This window comes from Pteronotus mesoamericanus, unplaced genomic scaffold, assembly GCF_021234165.1.
Source record: "Pteronotus mesoamericanus isolate MK-2021 breed Mesoamerican mustached bat unplaced genomic scaffold, CSHL_Meso_final contig_100, whole genome shotgun sequence".
Classification (NCBI taxonomy): domain Eukaryota; kingdom Metazoa; phylum Chordata; class Mammalia; order Chiroptera; family Mormoopidae; genus Pteronotus; species Pteronotus mesoamericanus.
Window position 1 is genome coordinate 1,806,230 of NW_026554999.1, and position 24,390 is coordinate 1,830,619.

General features: G+C 38.6%; 1 long non-coding RNA gene across 1 annotated transcript; it reads right to left on the minus strand.

The window, feature by feature from the left end:
• Positions 1-322: 322 nt before the first annotated feature.
• Positions 323-23,360, minus strand: LOC129075923 (uncharacterized). The gene is made up of 3 exons (XR_008529685.1): positions 23,225-23,360; positions 12,343-12,557; positions 323-481 (listed from the first exon to the last, which is right to left on the minus strand). It is a non-coding gene; the product is annotated as an uncharacterized LOC129075923 (long non-coding RNA).
• Positions 23,361-24,390: the final 1,030 nt, after the last annotated feature.

The window sequence follows — 24,390 nt, forward strand, 5'->3', positions numbered from 1 at the left end:
AACATTCTTGCTGACAACACCTTGAATTCCAACGACCTCCATCTTCGTGACCGGCTCGCTGGATGAAGCAGGTCAAGCACCACGCCTGGACTTGGCACAGGGCAGACACAAATGGGTTTTCTGTGTTTCCCTCTCCCTTAGGCCTGTTCTGGGTAAACAGAGGATATTAGTTTTGATGCCAGTGATAATGTGCTAATATGTTTGTCCACATGTGTCATCATATCTCTGAGTCATTACAGCATGTCTCTCGTCATGGCCAGAAATGGAAGGGCCACCAATTAAATGAATAATAGTAGGTACTCACTAAATATTTGTTGTTGCTATTAATGTTATTTTTATCATCTGTGAGGATGACACAGGCAAGGATGGATTTGCTCCTGCAATCTAGATGGGCCCTCTTTTGGTGTCGGGGAAGGGTGCACTCATGAGACAGCTGCAGTGGAGGGTGGGAAGAGGACACCCAGCCAGACGAGCAGAGTACCTGAAAATGACGACGACAGACGAGCAGCAGATGGTGTTTGGGAGGTCTGACAGCCATGGTCAGGGCCTGCAGTTCCCAAAGACAACTCCAGGCTGACTAGCTAAAGGACATCTGGTAAGTTCTTCATACCAGTGCCACCCACCACCCTGCTGATTAAGGGCAGGGTTAGTCTGAGACCTGAATAATATGGAAAAGGTGGGTCAAGAGGGAAAAGGAGGGGCAGTTAAAGAACCAAGCATGTGGTGATTACAATACCTTTCTGACCGCAGCCACTTTTTACTATCCACTGGAAGAGAGGAGGAAATAGGTTACAAAAGAGACCTGCAGCGGGAATGAGCAGACCACACATCGGTTCTTTACATTTGGCCCAGGTGAAGGCTGGGTGTCCCACCTGGTCTCCACTGGTCCCCTCCCTCCTCAGTCTATGTAATGTTGAGTAAATGTACTGGGTCTTGCTGCTTTAACTGCGATTGCTCTAGACTGCCTGCATCTGTATAGCTTTCTTAGATCGTAAACTTTTACAATGCAGAGATCAAATCTATGTGGTTCTCTTCAAACAGTGTGTAACGCTGTAAAGAGTCAGATGAAGATGATGCTACTTACAAAATATTAAAGATGAATGAAATTCATAAAGCCATACTTGTTTGTAACAGTATCAATGGAACCTGAAACGCTAGTACTGTGCTGGTGAGAAAACAGCTGTATTGCTTCCAATCCTTAATGTGAAACTGGCTTTCTTATTCCTCTTAGGATGTTTACAATTATAATCCCACTTCTTAAAGCCAAGTGAAGATAATCAGCAATATGAACAGGGATTTACTTGTAAACAGGTGGACACCTAGATGACTTGCTAAGAAAAATGACCAAGTAAAGCTAGGTAAGATAGAATATCTCCCAGTCATTGAACACTCCCATTAAAAAAGCAAGTTAAAAAAATGTACAAACAGTTGGTTTTTCAAAGCATAGAAACATTGGAAAGAAATTCACCAAAGTGCTAAAAAGTGTGTGGCAGGGGGCAAGATGGCTTAGGGGGAGAAGTGGCTTAGAGGTGAGCAATTAGAAAACAGGAACTAAGTAATGGGAAACTAACGTTTTGAACACCTACTGTGTGCAAGAACTGGGCTAAGTATTTAACCCTGTTAATAACTATTTTGATAATTAAAAATAAGAATTGGAACAAAGTCACTGTGAGAAGAAAGACCCCACAATGAACAGTAGCCGTCCTTAAGCTCAGTGGAAAAAAAAACACAGGAAGGCTCAGACAACTTGAGGGAAATCCCAGGGAGCACATGAGATGACCCAGATGTGGTTAGGAGCCCATCACTGCTGCTGAGCAGCTGCGCCTGACATGAAGATGCGAGGAGGAATTAGCCAAAGGGCAATAAATAACAAGTGTTGGAGAAGATGTGGAGAAAAGGAAACCCTCATACACTGTTGGCAGGATTGAAAGTTGGTGCAGCCACAGTATGGAGGTTTCTCTAAAAAAGTAAAAACAAAACTACCTTATGACCCAGAGATTCCACTTCTGGGTTTTTATCTGAAGAAACCAAAATACTAATTCAAAAACAAAAATACAAGTTCTGTCCAGAAGGTATCCAGCCATGTACTATGAAAAATAGAGACATTTACCTGGCTAGTATGGCACAGTGGATTGAGCACCAGCCTGCAAACCAAAGGGTCTTTCGTTCGATTCCCAGTCAGGGCACATGCCTGGGTTGCGGGCCAGGTTCCCAGTAGGGGGCGTAAGAGAGGTGACTACACATTGACATTTCCCTCCCTCTTTTTCTCCCTCCCTTCCCCTCTGTCTAAAAAATAAATTAAAAAAATAATCTTAAAAATAAGAAAAATAGAGACATTTATTGAGAAAGATACAAGAAACATTGTACGTAGGACAATGATGCCCCAGTCCCCTTCAAAGCAGGCACCTTGGGCCTCTCACAGTTCTCCCAATCACCATCAGCTACCCCATAGTATTTTCCTGAATCTCATCGATGGTTTGAAGTCTCTTTCCTTTCAAAGGTGATTTTAGTTTTGGGAAAAGCCAGAAGCCAAATCTGGGCTATAGTGGGGGCTGAGTCACCTGTGATTTGATCATTTCATTAAAAAACTCTGAATGAGGTGTGATGCATGAGCAGGCACATTGTCATGATGAAGCTGCCAATCATCAGTTGCCCATCTGTGGCCTTTTGAATCATCTGAATAGTTTATGCAGAGAAATGTTGAAACTTAATGCAAAATTTGATGCAGATTTGTTGCTGTACTTGCTTAACCATTTTGAATGTGACGTCCACACAATACTCATGCTCACTCAGTGGCATCTACCACCCCCACTGACTAGTACAGTGAAGTCATCATTGTTCACACATGCTTGTTCCAGTCCACTTTCCTTAGCTGCCAGGTTACATCGATGTCACGCAAACCGTTCTCAGTATATTAACAATGGCTGGACTTTTTCCGGACAGACCTTGTATGAACCACTTTGTTCATTGCAGCATTATTTACAATAGCTAAGATTTGGAAGCATCCCAAATACCCACCAATAGATAAATAGGTAAAGAAGATGTGATACAGATATACAATGGAACATGACTTGGCCATTAAAAAAAGAATGAAATCTTATCATTTATGACAACATGGATGGGCCCAGAGGACATTATGCTAAGTGAAATAAGTCATACAGAGAAAGACAAATACCATATGATTTCACTTATATGTGGAATCTAAAAAACAAAATAAATGAACAAACAAAACAGAAACAGATTCATAGACACAGAGAACAGACTGATAGTTGCCAGTAGGAGGGATTTGAGGAGCTAGGTGAAAAAAGGGAAGGGATTAAAAAGTACAAATTGGTAGCTACAAAATAGTCACAGAGGTGTAGAATAAAGTACACCATAGGAGTCCTGGCCAGTGTGGCTCAGTTGGTTGGCCATCACCCCGCAAAGCAAAAGGTTGCCTGTTTGATACCCAGTAGAGGCATGGTCCCCGGTCAGAGTGTGTAAGAGTGACAACCCTTTGATGTTTTTCTCCCTGTCTTCCCTGGTCTAAACAAACAAACAAACAAACAAATAAATGTACACCATGGGGAATATGGTCAATAATATTGTAATAACTCTGTATGGTGGCAGGTGGTCCTGGAAATATTGGAGGATCCCTTTGGAAATCATATAGTTATAGAAGCACTATGCTATACACCTGAAACTAATGTAAAATAATATTGAATGTCAACTGTTTAAAAATAAAATAAAATAATAATTTTAAAAATGTTTTTAATTAGCCAAATGGGGATTCATTGTAGGCACTATGGAGGTATATGGGAAAAAGGGATAGGCAAGATATTAGACCAGTCTATAACAGTTCCTAAACCTCATCTGGAATTACTTGGAAAGCTTTCTAAACTATAGTTATGCCACCAAGAAGGCACAGACCAAAGTAGTGATATCAGGTTGTAGATAAAAACAAAATAAGATGAAAAGGGGGATGGACAGTGCATAGAGAATGGAAGAAACTCTGAAGCCATATGCATGTTTTGTGCCTGATGCTTTGTATGGGCTCACTCACTGATCACCTCACAACAGCATTCCATAACAAGCATCGGTTTCTCCATTTAACACCTCCTACTCCCTCTCTTGCTTTCATTTGCAACATTTACATTTCTAGCAAAATTTAGATGTGTTCTTCTTTATCCCATACTCATCCTGAGCTACTGCACTCCCTTACTCTGCCCTCTCCTTCAAAGTCCAAGTTCTCGAAATGGTCAACCACACACAGTCATTTCCTCATCCCTACACACTCCTGAAGCCATTAAGGTCTGGCACTTGTGTCCGCCTTCTTTCTAAAATTGCTTTCTCCAATGTCACCAGGAGATTTCTCATTGCTAAAAGCAATTGCATACTTCTGTGTCTAACCTTACCTGACTTTCTGATCAAATGTAACCTCTGAGATTGAGCTGTAGAGTCACATGTCCAGCTACTTCATGGATAGCCCACAGCTTCTTACCTCACATTCAAATTCAGTATGTTCCAAGCTGCACTCGCCTTCCCCGCACCATGCCTTTGTTCCATGTCTCTGTGTAAGTGGCACCATCACCAAAACCAGACACATTTGTGTTTTAACCAGATCTGTCCTCGCCTTCACCTCCAAAGCACTCTCCCTCATCCTGACAGCACTACAGCCAGTTCAGATCACCACCCTCCCTCACCCAGCATCCTCATCCTCCCACTGCCCACCACCATCTCGAACCGATCCCCTGGAATGCAGTCCAAGGGAGCACTCGAAAATGCAAGTCTGATTATGCTAGTGCCCTTCTTTACAATTATCCATGGATTTCTACTGTTCCTAACAGAATGTCTAAACTTCATAATGTGGCTTGCAAAATTCTCCTCCAGCCCCATCTTCAACATATCCCCTCCTGTGCCCTGCAACCCAGCCATACTTCTTCCTGTTACTCCACTGTAAGTGTTCTCTTCTATCTCTGGCTGTTTCCGTGCCTCGAATACTATCTCTTGGATTTTACTCTGGTTAGGTCCTTCCAAACCTTTAGGTGTCAACTTGTATTCACTTCCCCAAGACAGGTGAAGTAGCCTTCTTATGGGCATTCACTGTATTGCAAATACTCTCAAAAATGACTTCCACTTAACCAATTCACTTGATAGACACCATTTCCTTCTTAAAGCATAGTGACCCTAGCCCAGCCTCACCAGTGCTCAAAGGTGGTAAACTGCTCTCAGAACATCCACCTTACGTCTGCGCCTCGTACTTGAATTGCCTTGTAGACCTAATAGGTGTAAGATGTGTTTGTTCTAAATTTTCTTTATACCAGTCTTACTTGTTATTAATAACTATGTTATTTAATGAAACATTATGTAAATACATAAAATATAAGTACAGAAGGAAAGCTGTTATTTCTATGAAAAGCAATGTAAAAAAAAAGAAAAATAATATAGAAAGATAAATGTGAGCTGTTAAAAAACTTCTGTTGAGCCACACCTGGTGTGGCTCAGTGGATTGAACGCTGACCTGTGAACCAAAAGGTCGCCAGTTCAATTCCCAGTCAGGGTACCTGGCCTGGATTACAGGCCAGGTGCCCTGACATTGATGTTTCTCTCCCTCTCTCCCTCCCTTCCTCTCTCTCTAAAAGTAAATAAACAAAATCTTTAAAAAACACACACACAAAAAAAATGCTGTTGACTTCCAGTCAAGATGGCAGCATAGGTAAAGAAGGCTCACCTCCTTGCACAACCACATCAAAATTACAACTAAACTATAGAACAACCATCACTCAGAGCGGTCAAAAATTGAGTTGAATGAAGTCTGGCAGCAACAGGATTAAAGAAACCACACCCATCCAGACTGGCAGGAGGGTCAGAGACATAGAATGGGCTGGTCCCACATCCACATGGGATGGATAAAAATTATGGAGGGATATCTTGGAAGTGAGGAGCTCCAGCCCCACACCAGGCCCACGGGCCCAGGATTTCAATATCAGGAAGATGAGTCCCCATAACTTCTGGTGGCAAAAACAAGCAGGACTGAGTCGGTGGAAGAAACTGATGGAGTCCCAAGCAGTTCTTCTTAAAAAACCTACACACAGATTTACTCAGACTCACTCCCTCTGAGCTCCAGCACTGGGCTAGCAGCTTATAAAGCACCAGTGGCATATCTGGAGGAATTGAAGTGTCTGACATCAAGGCGAGAGCTGGGGGACAGCTTTCTCCCAGACAGAAATGTGGGTAGAGGCCATTGTCCCTTTTCTGAACCCTCCTGCCACAGAGCCAGCAAGCAGGTGCCATATCTGAGACTCCATCAACCTGGCTAAAATTATCTTCCCCACTCTGGAGATCTCCTGACACTACATCTCCCCCAACTTACGGGACCACTCAAGCTGTTAACAGAGACTTTTCTATATGAATGGCTGGTCTTGGCTCATGCTTCCTCTCCAACAAGCAACAGCCAGCCTCAGTGATCCCTCACACCCCATACCCCTGGCTCAGTGGCCCCAGGCCTGGGACTGGCACTAGCAGCAGCCAGCCTAGATTCATAGCTTGGCTTCACCTGTAAATCTCCAAGCCTAGCACAAGTAGCAGCCATCTCAAGTTGCTATATAGCCCAGGCAAGGTGGCCCCAGGCAGAACACAGGTGGGGACTGAATTTGGTCTGTACCAGTGGGAAACCCCAAATTCCTCACACTCAGTGGACAACTACAGACCACATCAGAGTACCACCACCATGCTCCTGAACAGCATATCCTTCACAGAAGGAGAAGGTGGTTGTCATTGGTCACAGCCAGTCCTTGAGGTTGTCTGGCTTGGGTAAATCATTCCCATTGATCTGCCAACAGTAATCAAGGCTCCACTACAAAAGCAGAGTGTACTCAGCCCAATGAAGGGCACACCTTAAGTACCCAGCCCAAGTGAAGGGTGCACCTCAAGTCCCCAACTGAGGTGAGAGGTGAGGCTGTGCCACCAGACCCTAAAGGACACCTACTATCTTACGTCATGCTACCAAGACGGTCATCATAGCTTTACCTAATACACGGAAGCAAAAGCAGGAAGGCGACTGAAATGAGGAGACAAAGAAACATGTTCCAAATGAAAGAACGGATCAAAACTCCAGAAAAAGAACTAAACAAAATGGAGATAAGCCATCTCTCAGATGCAGAGTTCAAAACACTGGTTATAAGGATGCTCAAGGAATTTAGTGAGGACCTCAGCAGCATAAAAAAGATCCAGTCAAAAATGAAGGATTCAGTAATGAAAGAACAATTTACAGGCAGACAAGAGTGAAGTGGATGAAGCTGAGAATCAAATCAATAATTTGGAACAGAAGAAAACAAAAAACAACCGATCAGAAAAACAAGAAAAAAGAATCCCCCCAAAAAAACCCCAAGGATAGTGTAAGCAGCCTCTGTGACAACTTCAAGCATTACAATAGTCACATCATAGGGGTGCCAGAAGGGGAAGAAAAAGAGCAAGAAACTGGAAATCTATCTGAAAAAAATAGTGAAAGAAAACTTCCTTAATTTGGTGAAGGAAATAGACATGCAAGTTCAGGAAGCACAGAGAGTCCCAAACAAGATAGATGCAGAGACCTGCTCCAAGACATATCATAATTAAAGACATACCACACACAAGAATTAATTCAAAATGGATCAAAGACTTAAATGTTAGACATGAAATCATAAAAATCCTAGAAGAAAACATAGGCAGCAAAGTCTCAGACATTGCTTGTAGCAATATTTTATCCGATATATCTAGGCAAGGGAAACAAAAGAAAAAAATATTTATCCTAGGCAAGGGAAACAAAAGAAAAAAATAAACAAATGGGCCTATATCAAACTAAAAAGTTTTGCACAACAAAGGAAATCATCAATAAAATTAAAAGACAATCCATAGAATGGAAGAACATATTCGCCAATACATCTGATAAGGGGTTAATATCTAAAATTTATAAAGAACTTACAAAACTTAACACCAAAACAAACAAACAAACAACTCAATTTTTTAAAAAAAGGGGCAAAGGACCTGAAGAGACACTTCTCTAAAGAGGACATAGAGATGGCCAATAGACCTATGAGAAGATGCTCAATGTCACTAATCATCAGAGAAATACAAATTAAAACCACAATGAAATATCATCTCACACCTGTCAGAATGTCTATCATTAATAACTGAACAAACAACAAGTACTGGTGATGATGTGGATAAAAGGGAACCCTCATGTACTGTTGGTGGGAATGGAGATTGGTACAGTCACTATGGAAAGCAGTATGGAGATACATCAAAAAAGTAAAAATGGATCTGCCTTCAGATCCAGCAATCCCACTTCTGGGGATATATCAAAAAGAACCCAAAACACTACTTCAAAAGAACATAAGCACCCCATGTTCGTTGCAGCGTTATATACAATCGCCAAGATAAGGAAGCAGCCCAGGAGCCCATCAGGATGAGTAGATAAAACAACTATGGGACATTACCACAATGGAATACTATTCAGCCATAAAAAAGAAGAAAAGTTCACCCTTTGGGACAGCATGGGTGGAGCTGGAGAACATTACACTAAGTGCAATAAGCCAATCAGAGAAAGACAAATGTCACATGATTTCACTCATATATGGAATCTAATGCACAAACTGAACTAACAAGGAAAATGGGGACAGACTCATAGATGGAGAGCAGGATGACAGTTAGTAGGGGGAGAAGTTAGGGGGTGGAGGGATTGAACAAATAGGAAAAAGGACTCATGGACATGGACAACAGAGGGGTGATTGCTGGGGAGAGGGGATATAAGAGGACTAATTGTAATGGAAAAATATACAATAAAGCTTAAATCAAAATAAAATAAGAAAAGGATGCAAAGGTTAAAGATAAAGAGAAAATGTTAAATGCAGCAAGAGAAAAGCAGTTAATTTCCTACAGGGGAGTTCCCATAAGACTGTCAGCTGATTTCTCAAAAGAAACTTTGCTGGCTAGAAGGGACTGGCAAGAAATATTCAAAGTCATGAAAAACAGGAATCTACAACCAAGATTGTTCTACCCAGCAAAGATATCATCTAGAATCAAGGGGCAGAGAAAGAGCTTTCCAGACATGAAAAAACTAAAGGAGTTCATCATCACCAAACCGGTATTATATGAAATATTAAGGGGACTTATTTAAGAAAAAGAATATCAAAACTATAAACAATAATATGGCAATAAATACATAAAGTACAGTATGGGAAATGGAATAGCCAAAGGGCTTATGCACATGACCCATGGATATGAACAAAGGTGTGGGGACTGCCTGAGGGTATGGGGGTACCAGGTGGAGTGGGGAAAAGGGGAAAAATTGGGACAACTTTAATAGCATAATCAATAAAATATAATTAAAAATAAGATAAAAGCTGTAAATGGGGGAAAATCATAAATCTAAACAGATTCTATTCTGAGACAAATTTGCAGGTATCTAAGTTCTTGTCCCAATTTTTGAAAAATTAAAACTGGAAATCAAAGGATACATATTATGGGTGTGGTATATATACACAATACCGGAAAGATGAGTTAGGCCTTCAGTTATTGACCACATACCTAAAGAAAAGTTCTTAGCTCTTCATGAAAAGATTGCCAAAAGAATGCACATTTGATATTTTTGAGGTGAAATTCACTTAAGATACAATTAATCTTTTTAAATTGTGCAAATTCAGTGGCCTTTAGTGCATTCACAATGTTGTACCACCACCACCTCTCTCTAGTTTCAAAACTTCCTTATCGCCCCAGAACACCCTGTCCCCTTTAAGGCATCACTCCTCATTCTCCTGTCCTGGCAACTCCTCGTCCGCTTAAGTTGAGATAGAACATTTAAAGCATGTAGCTAATGTTTTTAATGATTCGTTACTTTACTGAATTGTTTGATTAATCTATTGGTCCAGCTCAAGTTAGGTGTGTTGTCCTTACAGCTCTGTACTATTTTTGCTGGTTTGGTTGCCTGTTCCCCACCCTCCAGGCACAGAGCACTTTGCAGAGGGAGCCGTGTTCAGTCCCTTTATTCATGCGTCTGCAGCACATGGCACAACGTCAGGCGCACTCTGTGCTCCATATTTGTGGGACATTACCAAGAAGTTAACTTGTTCAAGGGCATAGAGCATGTAAGTGGTGAGTCACAATTTAAGCCTAAGTCTTCCTCACAGCATAGTAAGCAGAAAGTGGGACCTGTTTGGAAGGTGAATTGATACAACAATCACACTAGAGCTGATACTAAGAAGGGCTTACAATGTGCCAGGTGCTGTTCGAAGTCCTTTTCAAGTATTATATCATTTAATTCTCCTAACAATCCTACAAAATAAATAGTACTATTAGCCCAGAAATTCTAGAGTGGACACTAGGTATGCCTGGATTCAATCCAAGTATTACAGGAAACTAGAGGGGGATTTGAGCCCAGGAGTAGCTTAGTCAAATGCCAGGAAAGAACCATCATTTTATTTAGTAACAACTTTTAGGACTGGGTTTAAGAAAAAGGAAGAGAGATAAGATGGCTGAAATGGAACCTACTCTAGAGTTTGCCCTCCTACATACACACACACACATACACACAGAGTTCTTGGCTTGTGCCTCACAAGTGCTTGGTTATAATTTTTTTTTAAATTTTTTTAGGGAGAGAGAGAAACAATGTGAAAGAGAAACATTGATTGGTTGCCTCCCTGATGCATCTGGACCAGGGATCGTGTGCACCCTGATCAAGGATCAAACCCATGACCTAGGTACGTGGCCTTACCGAGAATCAAACCTGCAACCTTTCAGTTATGGGAGGATGCTTCAACCAAGTAAGCCATACTAGCAAAGGCACTTGGTTACAATTCTTGTGGAAGGTGCCATTTTTATGCTTTTTTTTTTTTTGCCCTGTTGTGTACTACTGCATCCTGTAGGTACACTCACATGTGCTATATCCAACTAAGGTCTGGAAGCAGTTGAACAACCATGTTACTTTGTGATACTGTCATGGGATGCACGTGCAGTCGGGGCTGTTGTTTTTCCCTCTGGTTCCTAAAGGCAACATAACATGGAGCGTGGCTCCAACCATGGACTGTTCCTGTGAGCACAAAGGGAGTTTTATGGGGCCAGCATGGCAGTGCCTGTTCTTTTGAGTTTCATAGAGTGCTGACCCTTAGGGACCCCTGTGCTAATAGAATATGGCAGTGTTTGTTTCTTTGTTTATTTATTGGTTTGTTTATTTGTTTTTACTGTAATAAAAGATTATTGCTTAAAAAAATAAAATAAAATAAACTAGAATACTGCTCTCTCCGTGCGAGGCACACTGCACTTCAAGGCTCCACCATGCCTGTGCCTCTCTGGGACCAGTGCCATCTGCACAGGCACCAGGCCATCCGTCCCCTTCCTGGGCACCACTGCCCCGGCTATGCTGGCTGCTACCCACAGCACAGCCACGCCAACACACACAGTGGTCTGTGGATAAGTGGGGGAGAACGCCTCTTTCGTTTACTCTCCACATCAGATGTTCCCAAAGCAATAAGGCTGGCTCTGTGAAACCTTAAGAGGTGTGGTGAAGATAGTCCTCTGGTTTTTATTCACAGCCCTCTCTCCTTTGCAGGACCCAGTACTGAGTCCATGAAGTCTGGGCCTCGGGAAAATGAGACTGACCCTGAGGAACTCACAGTAACTACTCTGCTCCAACAACTGAGGTTTATAACTGGGCTGGGCTAGTCCCACTTGACTCCCCCCCACCTTAGTCCCTCAGACAAGATCAGATGACTTGAATTCTCAAGTGGGGACACTTTTAGGCTAGACCTGGGACTCCATTTCACTTACACTCAAGACCTAGGGTAGAAATTAGAAGTGAAAGAAAAGCAGTGTGAGACCCTATAAGAGATGAAACAAGATTCGTTGAACTCTTGATGACAGACTTTTAGCACTAACATATTCTGAGTTTCTCTGGAAAAGTTTAAAAGTTTGTTCAGAACTTCAGAAGAGTTCTGTGAAGGAAAACAATGACAGTTTGAGAAGTACAACTTCAAAATCTAGTTCCTAAATTTCTATCATGTCCTCTCATTACAGGAATTAGTGAGACTGTACTCGCTATGCCACTTTAAAGCCTTGATTGAAATGCATTTGTGGAGGAACGCATCTGTGCAGAACACCAGGGCTCCTGGGGGAGGTGCAGACAGGGCGCGATGGAGTCTGATTCCTCACAGCGCTCACTTGCTAGTATGTGGGGAAACAACAACACAAATTAATACCCCGTGGGCTTTTCAAACTTTCTGAAGGAAGAGTTAGGAGTGATCGTTGCATACTCCTTTTTGTTTACCCATACTCTCTAGTTTTTTAGAAGTCATATATATTGGTTGGGTAGTAAAAAAATGAAGTAAATACCCTTTAATCAGAGTTGCCATCTGGTGCCCTGAAGGCTCAGTCCTCCCTCAGTCTTCACCCTTCTCCTTGATTACAGGATGCAAGTGCTCAAAGGGAACCAGAGGACCTCTGATTCGATTTCTTCTTTTGTTCCGTCTGCTTTATCACTGAGCAAATGGATCCACTCAACACCTCATGAAGCCTTCTCTGTGCATCGAAAACTCCAAGCTGTTATGCTAAATAATAATAACAATAGAAATAACAATAATGTGTCTGAGACTGTTACAAAATAAATAGGCTGGGTATTGAATGAGTGCTGACCCAAAATAACAGTGAAAGGCCTTAAACAAAACGTTCCTAAGTGTGCCTCTCTGCTATCCATTTTTCAATGTGATTCTAAATAAATAAATATTCTACTCCAAAACATCCCATTTTTGAACAAAAAAAAGTCTTTTCATGAGCTTTCTTCTAAAAGTATAATGGATTGGGTTAGTTTTTGGTGGTTTTTTTCTTTTCTCAACTCATATGAGAGCAATACTCTTATGTATATAATTCTTGTAAACTGAGTAGATAATCAAATTTTAGAGCCTGAATTCAATATCTCTTTATAAAAAATATATCTTTTTAATGTCTGACTTTCTATAATGTTTCTTTATGACTTGGCCATCATCTTCATCATCGTCATCACCCCTACAAACATCTAGATCGAACTTAAAGTATCTCTCTGCAAAGTTGTCCTACTGTCCCCATTTTATTGAGAAAACTGAGGCACATGGAGGCTAAAAGACTTGCCCAGGATCTCACAGCCAGTTCAGGCACAGAGCCAGTCTTTAGTCTCAAATCTGCTGCTCTACATTTTTCCTCTTTATTGTACCACACTGCTGTTCCATTTCCTCAGTTGCTGGATGTTAGTACTGGTAATGTTTGGCTTGACTTAGAAAATATTAAATAAAACTTTGAGTGTCTACCTTTATCACAACCCCAAGAGACCAACCCAGGAGTATAAACTGAGTCTGATGGAGCCCTCCTATCTCATTCCACATCTGTCTGCCCTTTTAAATCTAGTACCAAATCTTAAGGACATGCCTGGGAAACAGAAGAGAGAAGATTATTTTAGAATTTTCCCTGTATTACAATTGGTGAGAAGGCAGCTAATGTCTCCCTTAAACCAATAATTTTGTTTTAGATTTTACTTATTTATTTTTAGAGAAGGAGAAAGAGAGGGAGAGAAATACTGATGTGAGAGAGAAACATTGTTCAGTTGCCTTGTATGTGCCCCAACCAGGGACATAACCCACAATCCACACATGTGCCCTGATCGGGAATCGAACCAGCAAATTTTCGCTTTGCAAGACAAAGGCCCAATCAACGGAGCCACACAGGTCAGAGCTCAATCACTGATGTTTAACAAATTCTTCGAAAATATACAGTCTGAACAAAATGCTCTATGAGAAGGAAGCAGGCCTAAGCAATAGAAGGTGAGGCAGTGTCCAACGGAGCTAGATTGAAACTTTTTATTTGGGGGTTTCAAATCTGTGAGGCATCTTGCCTCAGACAGTTAAGCACCGAAGACTAGGGCATGTGTCTGCCGAAGTATGTCACATGAAATATTTAGGACATATTTCTAGTAAAAGTTACTCGTTGTTTACCTGGAACTGAACTGAATGGGGCACCCTGTATCTAATCTGGTGACCCCATCCTAGGCGCTAATCCGTACGGCAGCTATGGGCCAGGAGCAGAATGCCTGTTTGGGGATATTCCTGATGAGCAACCGCTAGAACTGAGCTGATATGAGCAAGCCTGAATTGAGTCCTTGGTGGTGCACACACATCTTTGTCACAGGTTTTATCATCCACTTGGGCCTTTTGTCTTTGATTGAAAGTCTCTATAAACTGTGCCTGAATACCGCGGCGTTAATCACAAGCCTCCTGAAGTATTTTCATATTGTGTGTAATAAATGCCCATATACTTAGGATTTAAAGTAAGAACTACTCACCACAATATTTAGTTGAAATTACAAAGGGAGTACAAATTAAGCCATCATTTTGTTAAGGTGTATATTATAAGTCTTATTTAATTTCCCCATGTTCTCATATGTGTGTTTTTATAATTGTTGTGTCAAAACTTTTACTGATAAAGTATTTCAATTAGCTGCTAAAAGAAATACATTTAAGGAGTAACAACTGATGTACATTTGGGCTAAATACCTATAATCAGAGTTGTTTCTCACCTGAGTCCCTCTTACTGATGTTATGTAACAAGTGGCCCTGATTGCTGGCAAGGGTTCACTTAACATGTTCACATTTGTGCAATAATCGCTTAGAAATAATGACTCACTAGCACTTCAAAAAAGAAACTGATACTAAGTTTAGCGTAGATAAGTTATGGGGTCACTTTACTCTATCTGGAAGTCTAGTTCCTAAATCAACAGGATTTTTCAGATGTTTTTCCACAGGACTGATTTGAAAGCAATTAAGGTGGTAGTGAGTCACCTGCCTTCATGCTCACCCGCCTCTGTGCTTCCGCCTGCTTGCCAATGCCTTCCTGGGTAAGCAGGGATTCTCACTTGGGTGTATCCAAGTATCACTTGGATAAAAATGACAAAGAAGAGCTGAAAAGGCAGGGGCAGTCGTAGTAACAGTGGTAGTAATGAGGAGATTCAATGCAGAAATGCACAGGGAGGTGGAATCACCCCTCATGAACCAGTGGCCTTTTCTGTCCCTGTGTGGCTTGGGTGGTGATTGTGTCACCCTTCCACAATCTGACACTGTCTTTTATAATCATCAAGTCATCAACAGTTTTTCTCCCAAGTTATTCATTCTCTACCTCTTTCTCTCATAAGCTCAGCTCATCGAAGTAACCAGAAAATTCTAAAGATCTAATTCTATCCCACTATCTTCTCCCAAACCACCTTAGTGTGTGTGTGTGAAATTTATGGAGCTGCATTCTTGTCAAAGAAAAGTAACATTTCTGTGTCAAGGCAACTAATCTTTTTTTTTAAATGTACTCTTCTCAGTTAAGCCCAGCACAAGATAGGGAATAAAGGTAAATGCACATCTAGATTAGAATCTGAACAGATTGAGAGAGAGAGAGAGAGAGAGTAACATGGTTCCAATGGACCTTCATCTCCATTCTCATGCCTGTGTGAATGGCTCTTGATTCTGCTCTGCAACCCCACTCTTGCCAGGAAGGCTTCTAGCAAGGAGCCTTGGTGAAAACTCAGACTGGCTCCTAAACTGACGGCAGCCGTGCTTCCCGGCGCTCCCTCACCGCCGTGCCAGGGTGGCCTCCTCCCTGGCCATGCTGCTGTCCTAGCACAGAAGCCTGGCAGAGAATAGTAGAATATTCTCTCTCTCCACTCTGTCATCCCAGCCGCCACTGAACTATGTTCAATCCAGTTTGAAGAGATGGAATGGCAGGCAGATATGTCGCACATAGAACAGACCTCAAAAACTATCAGTGAAAGATATATTGGGAGTACTTTTTTTTTTTGCTGTGTCAATAATGTGGCAATATCACTCAAAAATTGTAGTTGTGTTTTTATATGTTGATTTCACTTTAGGCAATTAATTCTAAAAATACACTTACAAAAGTACACAAAAATATTCATATGTTTACCAAAATATTATTTGAAAAAGGAAAAAGACTAAAAATATAGCCTAAATGTCCATCAACATGGGAATGATTATATTCATCATAGCATATTATTTGATATTTTCTGTGCAGCTTCTAGAAGAATGAAGTAGCCCATGTGTAAGGCATGGAACAATAGCCAAAATACATTGCTAAGTGAATAAAAGCAAGTTCAGAGTAGTAAATATATTGTGTGATTTCATTTGTGATTTAAAAGAACATACGCTTGCATATGAAGTTTTTAAATGTCTGGTAAAATATATGAGAAAGTATTATTGATGGTTACCAATGGGGAATGAGATTGAGGGAGGGGGGGAAGAAACTTTTTTTAAACTTTATATCCTTTTTGTATTGTTTTCATAATTAAAACATTCACTTGCAGCCAGTCTATCATTCCTTAGGTTCTGATGATGTATAGATTACATAGGGTTTAATGATCTTTTTTACCATAAAGCCTTCACTTTAAAAAATCCCCCCAAAAGAGTTCTTTATGACTGAGGCAATAGCTATGGATGACATTAATTGCAGTTCACAGAACTAATATCAGCTTTGTGGACATAAGCTCAAAATTCAACTCATACAGAAAACTGAGTATAATTTCTTGTGATTACAAAAGTCATTGTGTTGAGCCTTCAGACTGTTGATGAGATTGTCAATGATTTTAATATCATTCTTGACCACCTACAAACTCCCCCTTGACACTTGCCTGTGCTTATCTTTTCAGGAATGCATTTTAGTTTGTATCTGGTGCTTCCAGCAAGATTTCCCATGCACCAGACTCAATATCATGAAAAACTTTGTATCATTATTTTACAAGTCCCGGGTGAGGTGAAGAAGAAAAGAGGCTTCATATTATGCAAGTGTGCTGTTGCTAAAAAAGAGACTGTTCATGAAGGACTTACACAAAGTGGTAGATTCTGATAGGAAATTTTCAAATACTGATAACTGGAGCTATTTAATCAGTCTCTGTGCCTGATCCTGAAGAAAGAGTACCTGAGACAAGAAACGAAAAGATGAGAAAATGCCAAGGCAACAAAAAAGCAGTTGGTTGATACATTTCACAAAAAATTCAAACATAGGTTCTCTTGAAACAAGGCGTTAATCATGAAGCTTGAACATAGCAAACTTAATTTAAGGTATCAATTTCCAAGATACCTACCTATTTCAAGACTTCCGGTTACTAGGATGATGATGTCTTTAGTTACTAATCTAACAATGTTTTCCAGTATCAAAAAGTTTTTAGCAATTTGCGTTTTTGTCTGCAATGCAGGAAAACAAGTTGAAGGTACACAATGTTAATTTAAATATCTTGCATAATTTTTTGTCTTTTTGTAAGAGGTTTTTGTGTCTGCAAATACAGAGAAATCTACATTTCCTTGGTAGTAAGATGGTAGGTTTATACTAGAAGTTTTAGACAGACATACCAAGCAAGTAGATAATTAATCTTACTATGATTATAACCAGGTATAGTTTATGGAAGTAATCCAAGCCTGACATTCATAAACAATCTTAAGAGATCTTCAAACTAAAGCATACTTCTTAGGTTAGCCCCCAAGCCTTTAAGAACTTCCACTTGCAACTAAATACACAATAACCACTGAAATAAGGAAAAGGGGGTTGAAAGATCAGCAAATGAGGAAGAAATAACCAAAAGTAAGAGGAAAATAAAGCAGTAATATAGCAACGGTTATACCTTTGCTTGCCTAATTCACTTATTACCAAGCAATTCATCTTCAATTATAAAAATAAATGTAACTTTCTAAGAAAGTTTGCTTTCACAAGGCAAATAGGTTCTAATCATGCTTGGTAATTTAATTTCAAATATATGCGTTGGTGTAACTTGGGATTGAAAGGCCTTCAATATTTAGAAGCAGGTATCCAGAAATAAATTATCTTGACAACTAACAAAGGCCGAATGTGACATGGAGCCACATTATTGGAGTGACATGGGTGGAAGTATATTTTTGAACACAATTCTGCAGACAACTTGCACATAAATATGCAACCAAAGTCCACAGGGTTTGGATACCTCTTCAAATTCATAGAATATTTTCTCCTTTGAACCACTAATCAACTTTATTATGTGCGGTTTCTAAAATACATCTATTTGCTCCAATGTCTTAGCATTATAGTACCCTCTCATCAGAATATTGGTTGGATTCCCTAGTGTGAATCACTTATCCCGTTGCTTGCCTGATTATTCACATGTTTTTGAGATTTGTGAAATGTGGCAGATAAACAGGTTTATGCTGTGTGCAGCTTGGAGGGCAGCCAATGTCTGTCTGCCTATACAGTATATTTACTCTCCTTCCTCAAATCTCTCTCCAATACAAAGAAGCTGTGTTTTAAGACTAAAATCAGTGTAGAATGCCATCCAGTACTGTCCCTGCAGGTGCTCATCCACTCATTTGCGGTGATTTTTACAGTGAAGAAAGTGAATCAATGATTCACCCAATGGACAAAGAAACCATACAGCGAATATTCGGAAAAGTCAAATGCAGGAAAGAAACAGTCTCATCTGAAAGTGTGTTCTGAGTTTAGAAAGTAAAATCTCCCACAAGAAAATCAGGAATTTTGTCGTGGTGCTCTGGTTGTACCTGCAGTAAGCCACGGCATGCACCCTCTCTCCCTGCTCCTTCTGTTTTATTGCTTTTGTGTTGTACTTCTAAAATAAATATCAATAAATCATTGCAGTTAGATACTCTAATACAGACAGAAATGTACTTGACTCCCTACAGTCATTACAATTGGAGGGGACTCTGATTAGGATGCTTTACTTAATTAAGTGATATCGTCTAAAGAGAGTTCTTCCCTCCATTTTCTGTTTAACAGTCTTATAAAACACCAACAGAGGAAATTCATTCTGTTGTTTGCTTTCCTTGTTGTAAACGGTTTCTTCTCATTCATAGTTTACAGAAGATGTTGTGTTAATGAAATGGCTAATAAGCCAAAGACTGCGTTCAGCAACACACAGCCTTCTCAAATCAGCCCAAGCTACACCAGGCTTAAGAACGCTTTTCTCCCTCATTCTCAGAAATGTATTTTAAAATTTATTTTTATAACATCGGTAACCTAAAATGATGATGATTCAAAAGAATTTCTCTGAGATGTTGTTCTTCTTCTGGTTTAGGTATGGTTCAGTGGAGACCTTAAAAATCTCTTCCTTTGGAAAAAGAGAAAATATGGGCAAAGGATAAGCAATCCTTATGCATAAGATGTTATTTGTGAGGCACTTTAATTCTACTGAAAGAAGTCATTAAATTTGGATTGCCAATACAAATATGATTATATATGTTTTCTAAATAAAATGTTATTATGTTGCAACTGAACTCATCCATTTATTATTTGTTTACCTAATGCTCAAACACATGTTTTATTCATAGACGTCTGGGAGAAAAAAATTTTGCCTGATAATCACACCAAGCATATTTAACAAAAGCGATTCTCCTTTATTAGTGAACAAGTTAAAGCAGAATGATTTCATTTTTTTCCATTTAGTTAATTCAGACTTGCAGAATCCTCAGTATACAGCTTTTGTTTCTCCCCCCCGCTGCCTTTTATGCCTTTAATGTATGCATGCCTATCCACTGATGGGAAAATATCATTTCCTGCAACTCTTCCTTTTTCCCTCTTGATGAGTCTCCCAATTGATTTCTGGTTTGGGTAGTTTTCACTAGTTAGTTCTGTCAAATCACTTACAAGACAAATTAAAGCCAAGTAAATAGTTCACTGTCCTGTTGAAGATTTTAAACTCTTTGATTAGGGTGATTTTGAATTCTAAATGTATGTACTCATTCTTTTAAAAATAATATATATTTTTAAGGAAATTAAAACTTAATAAAAAGTAGTCGAGAAAGTGAAGATTTATTAATACCTATGAAATTATTTTCATTACCAAATAAAACATTTTAAGAAAATGTTTGCAACTTTAGCAAAATACTAATGACTTGTGTATTAAATTTAGCACCTTTATTTCTATTTAAAAGCAACATAAATGTAAACACTTTTAAATGAACTCAACCAGTTTTCAATAGATTTTCTTAAACCTTAGCACAACATGCAGTTAATAGTATTTAATGATCCAAAATGTTTAAATACATATGACTCAAAATATAAAAACGAATATTAATGAATCACATGCATGGGGATTTTAACTAATTGCTAAACTGTTAAAAGAACATTTTATAACATTGATAAGAACCTGAATTGTTGTAGTTCCTGACCTGTATAGGTTGGTCATTTTTAAAGCAAAATAATAATAATAATAGAAATAATAATAATTCATAATGGCTAAATGAGTTCATTAATGTTGTATGACTCTAAGGTTTTGGTTTTTGTTTTGTTTCTAACTGCATAACACTAAGTCCTGCATAAAACCAATACCTGGAAACATTCTGAAGTTATATAGGTTTTCATAACTCCCTAGTTAAATCAGCTCTGCCACAGAAAACCAGAAAGACAGTAAAATAATGTGCCCCTTGAACTTATTATCCAAAGTGAACTCCAGAAGTTGCTCATAATTGCTTTTATTTTTTAAAAGATGCCCTTTATTAAAGACTAATCTTACATTAGTTCTAAAGTTCATTAAATATTGTTCATTTTCTGATTTTGTGATCTAGATAGTTTTTAGAACCAAAAGCTTAGTTCACCTACTTTCTATTAAGTAAACTTCTTTATAGATTTTCTTTAAGCTCTTCATTTTAAAAGGTGCCTTTGTCCTGAAACTAAACATATGGCATTCCTGTCTCTTAAGAAAAAAATTAAAGAATTGAGTAAGAGTACATTCTGTTTGAGATTTTAGTCCATTCTCCTATATCTTTTTACTTCTTTAGAAGTTATGTAATTTTAAAAAATAAATAACATGGCTTTTTTTTCTTAAGACTTTAAGATGAATGAGAATGGTGTATAATGAAGTCCTGCTGAAGTCAGAGTAGCTGCTGAATCATTATCTGGCAGAAGAATGTGTGTCCCATTTCACCCGAACCAATTATTTTTATCAAATGAGTTTTTAATCTAAATTGTTAGCTTTAAGAAATAATGAGTTAGAGATCAGCAGAGTTATTTTAATATGCATCTTAACAGCATTACTGTTTCAATTCCTAGAAATCAAACTAAATGCAATAGAGCCAGTTTTGGGCTGTTATTTACTGAAAACTGCTTTTTATTGGAGCAGTGAACACTTGTAGTGAGTACTTCAAACCTGACATGAAAATATATCAGATTTTAAATTTTTTAACACAGAATATTACTATGTATTTAATAGGCTCTTTAGTCAAAAAAGATATTTACATCCTAACATAGTCTTTTTCTGTATTTGTAAGATGAGCATTCTAAAGTATTTGTCATCAAAGACATTTGTCTCTGTAACAAGGTAGGAAGAGTAAATTCCCTAAAGAGAACCCAGCTAGGAGACGCCCTCCTGCAATGAAGTAGATCGCATCTGTGCAAAGAACACAAAGGAAAAAGTTTAGTGCTAGAGAGAAGATAGTTCTTTAAAACTCATTTTTTCTTTTTACAGAAATCTAGAAGGAGCACTCAAGAAAGAAAATATTTAGCAAAAAGCCTTTCTTGAGAACAGGGGGAAAAACAATATCTTGTGTGATGTGAAAGAAGAAAACATACAGACCAAAACAAAACAAACAAGAAACAAAAATAGTCAAAAGTGAACTCTACAGTATTTGCTTTTTTCCTAACACCTGTTTCCTTTAGGCAAGAAAAGACTGCAACCTGGAGGTGTGCTTTCTAAATACAGAAGAAACAGATCGACTCAACTCGTTTGGAAAACAATTCTCTTATTAATAGCACCAGTTTCACAGCCATTTTTGCCTCTGAAAGTGGCATCTGCTAGACATTTACAAAATAGATTTTATGAGGGAGATAAACTACCATCAAAACTTACATATTTCTAATTCAAGTTAAACATTTTTAACAAACCATCTTACAAATCTGTTTTGAAGCACCTCAGTGGCCCAGAGGGAGCTCCACCTTTAATGTGAGAAGACAACATAACAAAGAATCTGACACACACACACACACACACACACACACACACACACACACACGAGGAATGAGAGGGAAGAAAAACGAATGCTATTTACAAGGAGCAGACTATGAACTTCATGAAAATATGCCAAAAGCAACATTTTTGCCCTAGCAGAACAATTCCTGGTGTAGAATAAATGAAACTAAAGTAAAACTTTTGAGCAGAACCAAGTATTGAATAAATTTAAGAACTATAATAGTGTTAGGTATTGTATATTCTTTTAAGACGTATGATATAGATGGTAATGTAGCTTACTTAGTTCAGTATTCTGTTAATATCAAAATAGCTACAATGCTATACTCTGTTATTTGTAAAATACTAATTAATTGTTTACAATATATGGTTCAACAATCCAGGACAAGCCCAGTTATCTTTCACAAGCACAATAGCCATGCATCAATCAGGTAGCAACTCAAATATATGCACTAAATTTTATTTTCAAAAATTTATGTTTTTCCTCATGTTTAAACACATATAAAATTAAAACAAACAACGTAATGAAGGTCACCCCCCTAAACACAAATAGAACAACATTTGGGGATTTTCATAATCTCATTTTGATAACAATCACCTAAAAGTAAGTATTGGAAAGGGCGATTGAAATATATCATATATTTTAATGACATATTTATTTCTCCTCCTTTTTGCATTGACTGTGGGAAATTTGTATTATGAAGATCAGATGGTGTGCTGATGTGAGAAATGTTGCAAAGCATCCTGTTGATTGGTTCTAATTAACTGCAATGCTCTTGTGTTCTCAATTTTAGCGGGCACACACTACACAATGCCTTTTATTTTGCTTTGAATGGATTGTTACTTAAAAACAGCTGATCTCAATATCCACAGCATTTTGGCTTTTTATCTCTTAAATTTTTACTGCAATATTTCCTTTTCAATTTTAAAAGATAAATTTGAAAATATTTCTAAAGCATAAAGTATAATCAGTTAAATTAACAGCACTCATGTGGTCTTTCACATGTATTTTGCATGTTCTATAGTACGTGATTACATTCTCAAACCACATCTAAATTCCTCTTTAAAAGTTATACATCTAAGCCATAGTTGAAGCAGAAAATTCTGAAAAGCAATTTAGAGCATGCAGTTAATTTTTTTTTTCATTTTTGTAAGCGGATTACTCACCAGAACAGAGCTAAAACAAGAGACCATGAGCAAGGGACGGGAAGGATTTCAGAATTAAAAGTATTAAATAAAATTCTTTGCACTCACCTTTCTCTGATGATTTAAGCTCAAGCAGCTCTGACAGGGAAAAGTCATGAATTTTCATCAACTTCACACATATCATACATTTAAAAACATTTTGATTTGCCGGGGGACCCATGCATGTCTCTGAAGCACATTAACAGTGCTGTGCTGCTTTGCAGGTACAAACCTTATGAACTCCCAGAGCTCTAGAAGATATATTACTAATGTAAACAGGCCCTTAAGTGGAAAAAAAAAAAAAGAAAAGAAAAGAAAAGGAGCATTAAATAACAGGAAGTTTCCAAGGAAATGCGGAATTTAAAATAAGGAAAGTATTATTAGAAGCTGTACACTTTCTATGATTTTAAGGGCCACAGTTTTATCCATGCACTAGCTTTCTGAGAACATACAATTATCCGCCCTAAGAAGCAATCATTTTGGGAAGGAAAAATCCATAATCTAGAAATTAGAGCTAAATTCTTAATTTAGGTAGTGGACATTGGAAGTGATTACATAGTTTTCTTTTTGTTCCTATGAGGATAAAATGTGACTCATGTCCACAGTTTCAAGACGGCTAACAATATCCTACTAGTTCAGGGGGAAGGCTAAGTGTACTTAGTGCAATGCAATAAAAACAGAATTTTTGCCCTAAATAACACATCCTGGAATTACCTTTCAAATATTTCTGTTCCTTTAAAGTTGTGGCAGACCATGAAGATGAGGTAAGAAAGAAATAAACATTAGGAGATATTAATAACTGCAAACAAGGTCCCAAATCGTAGCATGATATAAAGTGGCATTACAAATAATTTACATTGTGCTCCTCACTTTATAACTGAGAAAACTGAGACCCAAAAAGGTAAAGTGACTTCTCCACAGTCTTACAAAGCCTAAGATGTAAAGCTGAACTAAAGGCAAGTCTCTTGACTCCTGGTAGCACTCCTTCTACAACACTACAGTCTTTCAATGCAGTAACAGAAATGTCAGTTCAGGTGGGTGTCAATCATACAATTAAGTAAAACAAGAAGTAATGTACACTTGACCCTAAAAGATATATACAGGGCATACAAAATTAGTCAGCAATCTTTACCCCACGTGAACAGTCTTTTTCCTTAAAAAGATGCCTCTGTGGAAAATATCCTTATGCTCCTATTCTTGCCAGGGTTTGAGGATTTATTTCTATTTAGTGAAAT